The following is a 12203-nucleotide window of genomic DNA, read 5'->3' as shown; positions in this document are numbered from 1 at the left end:
TTTCATGTCTTTTCAGAGCCCACTGTTGAACCCAATGCTAATGTTGAACCTTCTGATAAAAGCAAAACTGTTTTGTAGGGACAGAAAAATCAAGGCATAGTTAACCTGGACAAGCTGGGAGGCTGCTAGCGTTTCTAATGTAGAAGTTTATCATTCAAAACCACTGTTTTTCCAAATGATGCCGAGATGATGTGTGTTCACATTTCAGAATGCTTTTATGACATATTTTTGAGAGAGTGGTGGAGAATCCTACTGGATTCTAGGTCTGTGCAAGAGAGATGAGTGGCAATTAAAAGCTGTAGGAAACTAAGCAGTAGAGCAATTGCCAATGGCAACTCCTGTGAAAACTGCTATAGTCTGTAGGTTAATGCCAGTTGCTGAAAGCTTTGAAATGTCTGTTTTACCTTAACTAAATGTAATGTTCTAAAGCTAACTGATTGAACTTCCTAACTCCTTAAGTTGACCACTGTTGTGAAAATTGTCCTGGCTTGATTGGATCATGAATGAGACCTTGGTGGGAGCGTCCAATAATTTAGTACTACCAGTTTTCTGAAAAAGGCAAATACAATCTTATGGAAGTAAGAATTATGAAGTAGACAACAATTAGATCATTTATCTACTGATGTATAAGTCTGGCTTGGAGGTGAGGAGGAATGGAGAGATAATCTAATGGCTTTACATTCCCAGTGGTATAATTAATGCTATTCAAAAATCTTAATGCTGCTCTGTATCTGTTGATGCTCTTCCTCTTAAGAGAACGGTTAAGCTGATTGTTTTGTCATAAAACATCCATAGCAGAAGATGATTATTGTGTTCATGTAGATACATTCATATAGTACGGATATGCCCTCCTAGTTTACAGTATTTGCTAACCATGTTTGTTTAACAGTCAAGGTCGGTCCTTGTAACTTAAGAATTGTCTTTGAATAATGGTTTTGCAGTTTCAACTGCAATTACCCAAATGTTGTAGGCTAGTGCTTTTTCCTGTGTACCGCTTGTTAAGGCTACAAAGTTACGACACTTGCACAGTTCTTAATTACTTTTATTGAAATTTTACAAAGTCAGTAATTTCAAAACAATGTCTGTAAACTTTAAGATCAACTGTACTGTCATACATTTTGGCTGTGGCCATGGACAACTATGGCTGTTCAATAGCTATCACTTGTCAGTGAAGGGAAGTGTCTGTTAAGCTATGTAGAAAATGCCTGTGATGGTGGAAACAAACTTGTATCACTAGTGATTGCGAGCGGCGGAGGAATGCACAGAAGACGACTCAATATGAGTGATAGAAGTGATTCCACTTTTTTTTGTTTTTGAGCAATCCAGGCTTGCTTAATAACTTGGGATGCCATTTTTCCTTAACAAGCTGAACAAGGTAAAACTATTACAATAGCTAAAAATCACAATAACTACAACAGTGCCCATAATCCTTTGAGCCAACCCGTTACCCCTAATGACCCGAACCATGAGGACTACGAGGAAGATGAACCATCCATACACTCTTGTGCCATCTTGCTCCGCGAACTCAGCCCAGCAATCGGTAGGTGCCAGCTTTCCGTGGGCGTCCCCACAGAGGCAACGATGGTCTCACCGTACACCAGCCCGATGCTCTTCGGAAAATCCTGGTATTTATACATTTGCGGAGGAACGGGTTTTAGCACACGTGGCCAGCGGGTGCCAAAAGTCCGCCTCGGTTGCAATCTATGACGCATGCGCTTGCTGGCCAGGCGCGCTGCACGAGTCGTACCCATCTTGTCTATTGGTTCATGGGCTTTATGATGCGGTTGCGGTGCGCAGAGAATCTTGACCTGTTACGTTAACCAAGATGACCTATACATTAGTTTTTGACTGAGGTGGTCTTCATATTGCCACACCATCTATGATGCTCCAGATGATGATGATCGTGCAAATTCGACAGGAGTCCGTCGTGGGCCTGTAGCTGTGGAAACACAATCAACCTCGTTCCCAGGTTATTGATGGAAATAGACCTTACCCCTAATTTTGGCTTTAACTAACGTCTACGTTTACCCCACACTGTCTTCCCGTAGTCACACTATGTTTAACCAAATTATGCTTAACACACTTTTTACCTAAAGCAGGTTCTATATACAATAAGGCACGCTGTTCTAAAAACCTCTGTGAAGGACTCCATGTCCGCTGGTCCTCTAAAGTGTAATACTCTATTAGTCGGAATCTGTCGGATCAGTGGCTCCAGCACCCGCCGGTGCCATGCCAGTTGCCGCTGGGACGATTCCGGGTCCAGCATCACCGCGAAGCCATGGCTTGACCCACTTAGCCGGGATCCAGCAAAGGCCTCCATCTGTAAGCAGACACATATACCCTCTCCCAGTAAGTTTTACTTCCGCTGGTCCGCACCATTTCCCCCTTTTTGTTTTTGCAGCATGCTCTTTTAGGTTTGGTTGGCCTGTTCGACAATAGCCTGTCCCGTAGGAAGACGTGGAATGCCCGTACCATGGTGAATTCCCCACAAGTTACAAAATCGAGCAAATTGTGTAGAACCATAAGCCGGCCCGTTGTCTGTCTGTATTTCTTTAGGCACACCCAGCACTGCGAAAGAAGCGGTGAAGATGTCATTCAATATGTAAGGCCTTTTCTCCAGTTTGTACCGTGGCCCACATGGCAGCAGGATAGGTATCAATCTGCACGTGCGCTCGTATCCAAGAGTTCTACCAGAGGGGCCATATCGTTATTAGTGATACTGCAAAGATTCCGCACCTGCTGGATGTCTCCCACAAGCTGCTGGACACCATGTACTGGTGAAATTTCTAACATTGCTAGCATCTATGCGCCACCCCAAATACTTCCAAGGTGCTGCCTTTTGCACCTTTTCAGGAGTAATTATTACTCCGCGATGGCTTGCGATGTCCTGCAATTGAGTTAAAATTTCATCCTGTGGCAAGTTCCTTCCCGCTATCAAAATGTAACTGAGGAAACTGCTTTCTTACAGGCTCTAATGCCCAGGCCACATATACCTGACACATGGTGGGGGAATGGCACAGTCCTTGCGGTAACACGACCCAATGGTATCTCTTATGGGGCTCTGCCTTGTTAATCGATGGTACCGAAAAGGCGAACCGTTCAGTGTCATCTGGGTGCAAAGGAATGGTGAAAAAACAATCCTTTAGATTTATAATTAACAAATCCCATTCTTTTGGAAGCATAACTGGAAACGGCAAACCTGGCTGCTGGGCTCCCATACTGTGCATCTCTGCATTCACAGCTCTGAGATCATGTAACAGTCTCCACTTCCCAGTTTTTTGGGTTTTGTTTTTGTTTTGGTTTGGTTTTTTTATGAGTTATAAATATTGGTGCATTCCATGGACTAGTAGAAGGAACAACATGTCCCGCTCCCAACTGGTCCTTAACTAACTTTTGTATTTTTAGCAGCTTTTCAGAATTTAGCGGCTACTGATCAATCCAAACAGGCTCATCTGTTAATTCAGTTGGGGTAGTCATGACATACGGACGCGTCCTAACGTTTTCACCGTAGGGGAACACAAATGTAATCGGTAGCTGACTTACTAAGGCGGCTTGTGTGCCCCCTTATCCCTGCAATGCCAAAATTTGAATTGATCAATGGCCATGATGGAGGCCAAATATACCGTGAAATAATTGTAACGTCAGCTCCTGTATCGATCGTCATCGGTTTCTTGACGATAACTCAGTCAGGCCCTTCCAATTGCACTGCCTTTTCCGGTTTACCTTTTGTTATGGCCATGGCAAGGTATACCTGCGGTTTCCCTGTGGCGCCGAATCCACCAGCTCCACGTTGCACTTCACCTGGGTTTGGAACACACGACCTCAATGGAACTAATTGTGCTATTCTGGTACCTTTAGGAATAGAAACAGGAAGACTTAAGCCATGAATCATAATTTTCACAGTCTTACAATAATCTGCATCAATAAGCCCTGGGACTACCAACATTCCTTTTAGAGCTGTTGAAGATCGTCCCATCACAAACGCACTAAGCCCAAGCCCCAGTAGTCCCTTTATGTTGAATGTGTACTGCGGTTTCCATGTCCACTCCGGAGCTTCCTGCAGTGGCGGACCTGGTGGTCGTGAGGCTGCCCGAGGGCTGGCAGCCCAAACCCCTTGCGTTTGTGTCATCGCGCGAGGGGCCTTCGTGCTCGGTGTAAAGTTTCCCTTCTTCCTGTATTCTTGGTGGTATTGTCATCTTTCGCAGCAGAAGCTGTACATTTGCTTTTAATGTGTCCACGTTTGCTGCAGTTAGTTAAAACACTTGACCAAGGGTGTCTTACTGGCCTTGTGCTTCTTTGTAGCTCCTTGTGGAGCTGCATGTTTTCTTTCATGCCCTCGTTCATGTCATGGTGGTTGTAGATTGTCCTACGCAGTCTATTAATAAACTGTGCGAAAGGTTCATTATGCTCCTGTTTCACCTGAGTAAAAGTAGGGTTTCGACTATTATCTGGTATGGAAGGAAAGGCTTGATACCCCAAGGTCTGTGATAGGTGATGAACCTCAGTGATACATTGTAACTGAGCGTTCCCTGATGCGAAGGGTCCAGTACTCATCAGCATCTGTGTGGTTACTCCCCGTAAGGGATCTGTTTGTTGTCGTGGCGTTGCTTGTTCCCAACCACAGAGCGTCTCCCACTGTCGGAAAAACACTAGCATTTCGGAGGGCTCCAAAACCAACTGTGCTATCTGTTTAATATCGTGGGGTATCAAGCGTATCAGCAGAAAAAATGAATTGCACTATTTGGTGAGCTAACGCAGATTTGATTCCGTACCGACTCACAGCATTCTTTAATTTCTCACTGACCTTCCAGTCAAATGCTTCCCATATTTTTCTGTCCATTTAATGCAATAACTGGGAATGCTTGGAGCATAGTCCCGTCTATAATGGCATCTTTCATTACTCCCCTCCAATGTCTCTGCCTTTTTTCTTCTGCAGCGGCTACTGCAGGCGACTCCGCGTCTATCGCGGGCGCAGTTGGTTTCACCGTCTCCGGTTCCGAGAGGCGGGATGGATTAAAGGACGGTGGCGGGGGGCGCGGATGGCTCTGCCCGGGGGCCGGCCGCGGCAGCGCCAGGCGGCGGCCGCTCCGTGGCCGGCTGACACGGGCCGCTGCAAGGCGGCGGAGGGGGTGGGGCGGGGAGCGCGGCGGTTCTTGATCGTCTCCCGGGCTTCCCTCTCCCGCCAAGGTTTCATCGGCTTTTTTAGCTGATTTATCATCGTCAATTACCAGATCCCATAACACATCTCCTAATTTACCCCATTCACTTTCCTCAAATAATGAATCTGAATTTTTAAGGCATCCCTTAACACGACCTAAAGTAACTAATCCCGAAACTTGCTTAACGCAATTTACCCCCCGCTTTTCTAAAAAGCGCTGTAATAATTCTAGGGCTACCTCTAGATCCATTGCCGGCCGGCTTCTTGATGCTCCTTGATTAAGGCACCTCGATTAGTAAAAGTCTTTTGCAGCCTTTTCCAGTAGCCCTCACTGACGGCGAACCCCTTTTGGACGGTCCAGGCACGAGAATTAACACACCAACCAAGACGATCAGCGTTCGGTTAATCTTTTGCCCCCCGGTCGCTGCTACCGGTGCTTCTCAGTGTCCGCCGCTCCTATTCCCCGTTTTTCGGTCCCTGTTCGGGCGCCATTTGCGAAGGAAAGTGTCTGTTTTAAGCTATGTAGAAAATGCCTGTGATGGTGGAAACAAACTTGTATCACTAGTGATGGCGAGCGGCGGAGGAATGCACAGAAGACGACTCAATATGAGTGATTGACGTGATTCCACTTTATTTGCACGGATAGCTCATATTTATACAAGACTGACTTGTCCACGCGCCTTATACAATACTCTAATTGGTACAATACCCCGTTTCACGCGACACTATCTTATTCTCTATTGGCTGTGCAAGCTTCTTCACGAGGCGTCCAGCAGTTACTTATCTCATTCTTCAGCATCCAGGTGTTGTTTGTCAGGCTCTTCTTATCTTCCTTTTTCCCAGCGTACAAGGACACAGCATCCTTGTCTGCTCCAGTATTTTGTAAACTTATGCTTCGTGCCCACATAACGGCTGGATTGCTCACATGCCTTTGCCCAGCCAAGAAATCCTCAACAAGGGGGACCCCTTTTTCTTTTTGAGCAATCCAGGCTTGCTTAATAACTTGGGATGCCATTTTTCCTTAACAAGCTGAACAAGGTAAAACTATTACAATAGCTAAAAATCACAATAACTACAACAGTGCCCATAATCCTTTGAGCCAACCCGTTACCCCTAATGACCCGAACCATGAGGACTACGAGGAAGATGAACCATCCATACACTCTTGTGCCATCTTGCTCCGCGAACTCAGCCCAGCAATCGGTAGGTGCCAGCTTTCCGTGGGCGTCCCCACAGAGGCAACGATGGTCTCACCGTACACCAGCCCGATGCTCTTCGGAAAATCCTGGTATTTATACATTTGCGGAGGAACGGGTTTTAGCACACGTGGCCAGCGGGTGCCAAAAGTCCGCCTCGGTTGCAATCTATGACGCATGCGCTTGCTGGCCAGGCGCGCTGCACGAGTCGTACCCATCTTGTCTATTGGTTCATGGGCTTTATGATGCGGTTGCGGTGCGCAGAGAATCTTGACCTGTTACGTTAACCAAGATGACCTATACATTAGTTTTTGACTGAGGTGGTCTTCATATTGCCACACCATCTATGATGCTCCAGATGATGATGATCGTGCAAATTCGACAGGAGTCCGTCGTGGGCCTGTAGCTGTGGAAACACAATCAACCTCGTTCCCAGGTTATTGATGGAAATAGACCTTACCCCTAATTTTGGCTTTAACTAACGTCTACGTTTACCCCACACTGTCTTCCCGTAGTCACACTATGTTTAACCAAATTATGCTTAACACACTTTTTACCTAAAGCAGGTTCTATATACAATAAGGCACGCTGTTCTAAAAACCTCTGTGAAGGACTCCATGTCCGCTGGTCCTCTAAAGTGTAATACTCTATTAGTCGGAATCTGTCGGATCAGTGGCTCCAGCACCCGCCGGTGCCATGCCAGTTGCCGCTGGGACGATTCCGGGTCCAGCATCACCGCGAAGCCATGGCTTGACCCACTTAGCCGGGATCCAGCAAAGGCCTCCATCTGTAAGCAGACACATATACCCTCTCCCAGTAAGTTTTACTTCCGCTGGTCCGCACCATTTCCCCCTTTTTGTTTTTGCAGCATGCTCTTTTAGGTTTGGTTGGCCTGTTCGACAATAGCCTGTCCCGTAGGAAGACGTGGAATGCCCGTACCATGGTGAATTCCCCACAAGTTACAAAATCGAGCAAATTGTGTAGAACCATAAGCCGGCCCGTTGTCTGTCTGTATTTCTTTAGGCACACCCAGCACTGCGAAAGAAGCGGTGAAGATGTCATTCAATATGTAAGGCCTTTTCTCCAGTTTGTACCGTGGCCCACATGGCAGCAGGATAGGTATCAATCTGCACGTGCGCTCGTATCCAAGAGTTCTACCAGAGGGGCCATATCGTTATTAGTGATACTGCAAAGATTCCGCACCCGCTGGATGTCTCCCACAAGCTGCTGGACACCATGTACTGGTGAAATTTCTAACATTGCTAGCATCTATGCGCCACCCCAAATACTTCCAAGGTGCTGCCTTTTGCACCTTTTCAGGAGTAATTATTACTCCGCGATGGCTTGCGATGTCCTGCAATTGAGTTAAAATTTCATCCTGTGGCAAGTTCCTTCCCGCTATCAAAATGTAACTGAGGAAACTGCTTTCTTACAGGCTCTAATGCCCAGGCCACATATACCTGACACATGGTGGGGGAATGGCACAGTCCTTGCGGTAACACGACCCAATGGTATCTCTTATGGGGCTCTGCCTTGTTAATCGATGGTACCGAAAAGGCGAACCGTTCAGTGTCATCTGGGTGCAAAGGAATGGTGAAAAAACAATCCTTTAGATTTATAATTAACAAATCCCATTCTTTTGGAAGCATAACTGGAAACGGCAAACCTGGCTGCTGGGCTCCCATACTGTGCATCTCTGCATTCACAGCTCTGAGATCATGTAACAGTCTCCACTTCCCAGTTTTTTGGGTTTTGTTTTTGTTTTGGTTTGGTTTTTTTATGAGTTATAAATATTGGTGCATTCCATGGACTAGTAGAAGGAACAACATGTCCCGCTCCCAACTGGTCCTTAACTAACTTTTGTATTTTTAGCAGCTTTTCAGAATTTAGCGGCTACTGATCAATCCAAACAGGCTCATCTGTTAATTCAGTTGGGGTAGTCATGACATACGGACGCGTCCTAACGTTTTCACCGTAGGGGAACACAAATGTAATCGGTAGCTGACTTACTAAGGCGGCTTGTGTGCCCCCTTATCCCTGCAATGCCAAAATTTGAATTGATCAATGGCCATGATGGAGGCCAAATATACCGTGAAATAATCGTAACGTCAGCTCCTGTATCGATCGTCATCGGTTTCTTGACGATAACTCAGTCAGGCCCTTCCAATTGCACTGCCTTTTCCGGTTTACCTTTTGTTATGGCCATGGCAAGGTATACCTGCGGTTTCCCTGTGGCGCCGAATCCACCAGCTCCACGTTGCACTTCACCTGGGTTTGGAACACACGACCTCAATGGAACTAATTGTGCTATTCTGGTACCTTTAGGAATAGAAACAGGAAGACTTAAGCCATGAATCATAATTTTCACAGTCTTACAATAATCTGCATCAATAAGCCCTGGGACTACCAACATTCCTTTTAGAGCTGTTGAAGATCGTCCCATCACAAACGCACTAAGCCCAAGCCCCAGTAGTCCCTTTATGTTGAATGTGTACTGCGGTTTCCATGTCCACTCCGGAGCTTCCTGCAGTGGCGGACCTGGTGGTCGTGAGGCTGCCCGAGGGCTGGCAGCCCAAACCCCTTGCGTTTGTGTCATCGCGCGAGGGGCCTTCGTGCTCGGTGTAAAGTTTCCCTTCTTCCTGTATTCTTGGTGGTATTGTCATCTTTCGCAGCAGAAGCTGTACATTTGCTTTTAATGTGTCCACGTTTGCTGCAGTTAGTTAAAACACTTGACCAAGGGTGTCTTACTGGCCTTGTGCTTCTTTGTAGCTCCTTGTGGAGCTGCATGTTTTCTTTCATGCCCTCGTTCATGTCATGGTGGTTGTAGATTGTCCTACGCAGTCTATTAATAAACTGTGCGAAAGGTTCATTATGCTCCTGTTTCACCTGAGTAAAAGTAGGGTTTCGACTATTATCTGGTATGGAAGGAAAGGCTTGATACCCCAAGGTCTGTGATAGGTGATGAACCTCAGTGATACATTGTAACTGAGCGTTCCCTGATGCGAAGGGTCCAGTACTCATCAGCATCTGTGTGGTTACTCCCCGTAAGGGATCTGTTTGTTGTCGTGGCGTTGCTTGTTCCCAACCACAGAGCGTCTCCCACTGTCGGAAAAACACTAGCATTTCGGAGGGCTCCAAAACCAACTGTGCTATCTGTTTAATATCGTGGGGTATCAAGCGTATCAGCAGAAAAAATGAATTGCACTATTTGGTGAGCTAACGCAGATTTGATTCCGTACCGACTCACAGCATTCTTTAATTTCTCACTGACCTTCCAGTCAAATGCTTCCCATATTTTTCTGTCCATTTAATGCAATAACTGGGAATGCTTGGAGCATAGTCCCGTCTATAATGGCATCTTTCATTACTCCCCTCCAATGTCTCTGCCTTTTTTCTTCTGCAGCGGCTACTGCAGGCGACTCCGCGTCTATCGCGGGCGCAGTTGGTTTCACCGTCTCCGGTTCCGAGAGGCGGGATGGATTAAAGGACGGTGGCGGGGGGCGCGGATGGCTCTGCCCGGGGGCCGGCCGCGGCAGCGCCAGGCGGCGGCCGCTCCGTGGCCGGCTGACACGGGCCGCTGCAAGGCGGCGGAGGGGGTGGGGCGGGGAGCGCGGCGGTTCTTGATCGTCTCCCGGGCTTCCCTCTCCCGCCAAGGTTTCATCGGCTTTTTTAGCTGATTTATCATCGTCAATTACCAGATCCCATAACACATCTCCTAATTTACCCCATTCACTTTCCTCAAATAATGAATCTGAATTTTTAAGGCATCCCTTAACACGACCTAAAGTAACTAATCCCGAAACTTGCTTAACGCAATTTACCCCCCGCTTTTCTAAAAAGCGCTGTAATAATTCTAGGGCTACCTCTAGATCCATTGCCGGCCGGCTTCTTGATGCTCCTTGATTAAGGCACCTCGATTAGTAAAAGTCTTTTGCAGCCTTTTCCAGTAGCCCTCACTGACGGCGAACCCCTTTTGGACGGTCCAGGCACGAGAATTAACACACCAACCAAGACGATCAGCGTTCGGTTAATCTTTTGCCCCCCGGTCGCTGCTACCGGTGCTTCTCAGTGTCCGCCGCTCCTATTCCCCGTTTTTCGGTCCCTGTTCGGGCGCCATTTGCGAAGGAAAGTGTCTGTTTTAAGCTATGTAGAAAATGCCTGTGATGGTGGAAACAAACTTGTATCACTAGTGATGGCGAGCGGCGGAGGAATGCACAGAAGACGACTCAATATGAGTGATTGACGTGATTCCACTTTATTTGCACGGATAGCTCATATTTATACAAGACTGACTTGTCCACGCGCCTTATACAATACTCTAATTGGTACAATACCCCGTTTCACGCGACACTATCTTATTCTCTATTGGCTGTGCAAGCTTCTTCACGAGGCGTCCAGCAGTTACTTATCTCATTCTTCAGCATCCAGGTGTTGTTTGTCAGGCTCTTCTTATCTTCCTTTTTCCCAGCGTACAAGGACACAGCATCCTTGTCTGCTCCAGTATTTTGTAAACTTATGCTTCGTGCCCACATAACGGCTGGATTGCTCACATGCCTTTGCCCAGCCAAGAAATCCTCAACAAGGGGGACCCCTTTTTCTTTTTGAGCAATCCAGGCTTGCTTAATAACTTGGGATGCCATTTTTCCTTAACAAGCTGAACAAGGTAAAACTATTACAATAGCTAAAAATCACAATAACTACAACAGTGCCCATAATCCTTTGAGCCAACCCGTTACCCCTAATGACCCGAACCATGAGGACTACGAGGAAGATGAACCATCCATACACTCTTGTACCATCTTGCTCCGCGAACTCAGCCCAGCAATCGGTAGGTGCCAGCTTTCCGTGGGCGTCCCCACAGAGGCAACGATGGTCTCACCGTACACCAGCCCGATGCTCTTCGGAAAATCCTGGTATTTATACATTTGCGGAGGAACGGGTTTTAGCACACGTGGCCAGCGGGTGCCAAAAGTCCGCCTCGGTTGCAATCTATGACGCATGCGCTTGCTGGCCAGGCGCGCTGCACGAGTCGTACCCATCTTGTCTATTGGTTCATGGGCTTTATGATGCGGTTGCGGTGCGCAGAGAATCTTGACCTGTTACGTTAACCAAGATGACCTATACATTAGTTTTTGACTGAGGTGGTCTTCATATTGCCACACCATCTATGATGCTCCAGATGATGATGATCGTGCAAATTCGACAGGAGTCCGTCGTGGGCCTGTAGCTGTGGAAACACAATCAACCTCGTTCCCAGGTTATTGATGGAAATAGACCTTACCCCTAATTTTGGCTTTAACTAACGTCTACGTTTACCCCACACTGTCTTCCCGTAGTCACACTATGTTTAACCAAATTATGCTTAACACACTTTTTACCTAAAGCAGGTTCTATATACAATAAGGCACGCTGTTCTAAAAACCTCTGTGAAGGACTCCATGTCCGCTGGTCCTCTAAAGTGTAATACTCTATTAGTCGGAATCTGTCGGATCAGTGGCTCCAGCACCCGCCGGTGCCATGCCAGTTGCCGCTGGGACGATTCCGGGTCCAGCATCACCGCGAAGCCATGGCTTGACCCACTTAGCCGGGATCCAGCAAAGGCCTCCATCTGTAAGCAGACACATATACCCTCTCCCAGTAAGTTTTACTTCCGCTGGTCCGCACCATTTCCCCCTTTTTGTTTTTGCAGCATGCTCTTTTAGGTTTGGTTGGCCTGTTCGACAATAGCCTGTCCCGTAGGAAGACGTGGAATGCCCGTACCATGGTGAATTCCCCACAAGTTACAAAATCGAGCAAATTGTGTAGAACCATAAGCCGGCCCGTTGTCTGTCTGTATTTCTTTAGGCACA

Source organism: Buteo buteo, chromosome 11 (genome assembly GCF_964188355.1).
Source record: "Buteo buteo chromosome 11, bButBut1.hap1.1, whole genome shotgun sequence".
Lineage (NCBI taxonomy): Eukaryota > Metazoa > Chordata > Aves > Accipitriformes > Accipitridae > Buteo > Buteo buteo.
This window is presented reverse-complemented; position numbering follows the sequence as displayed.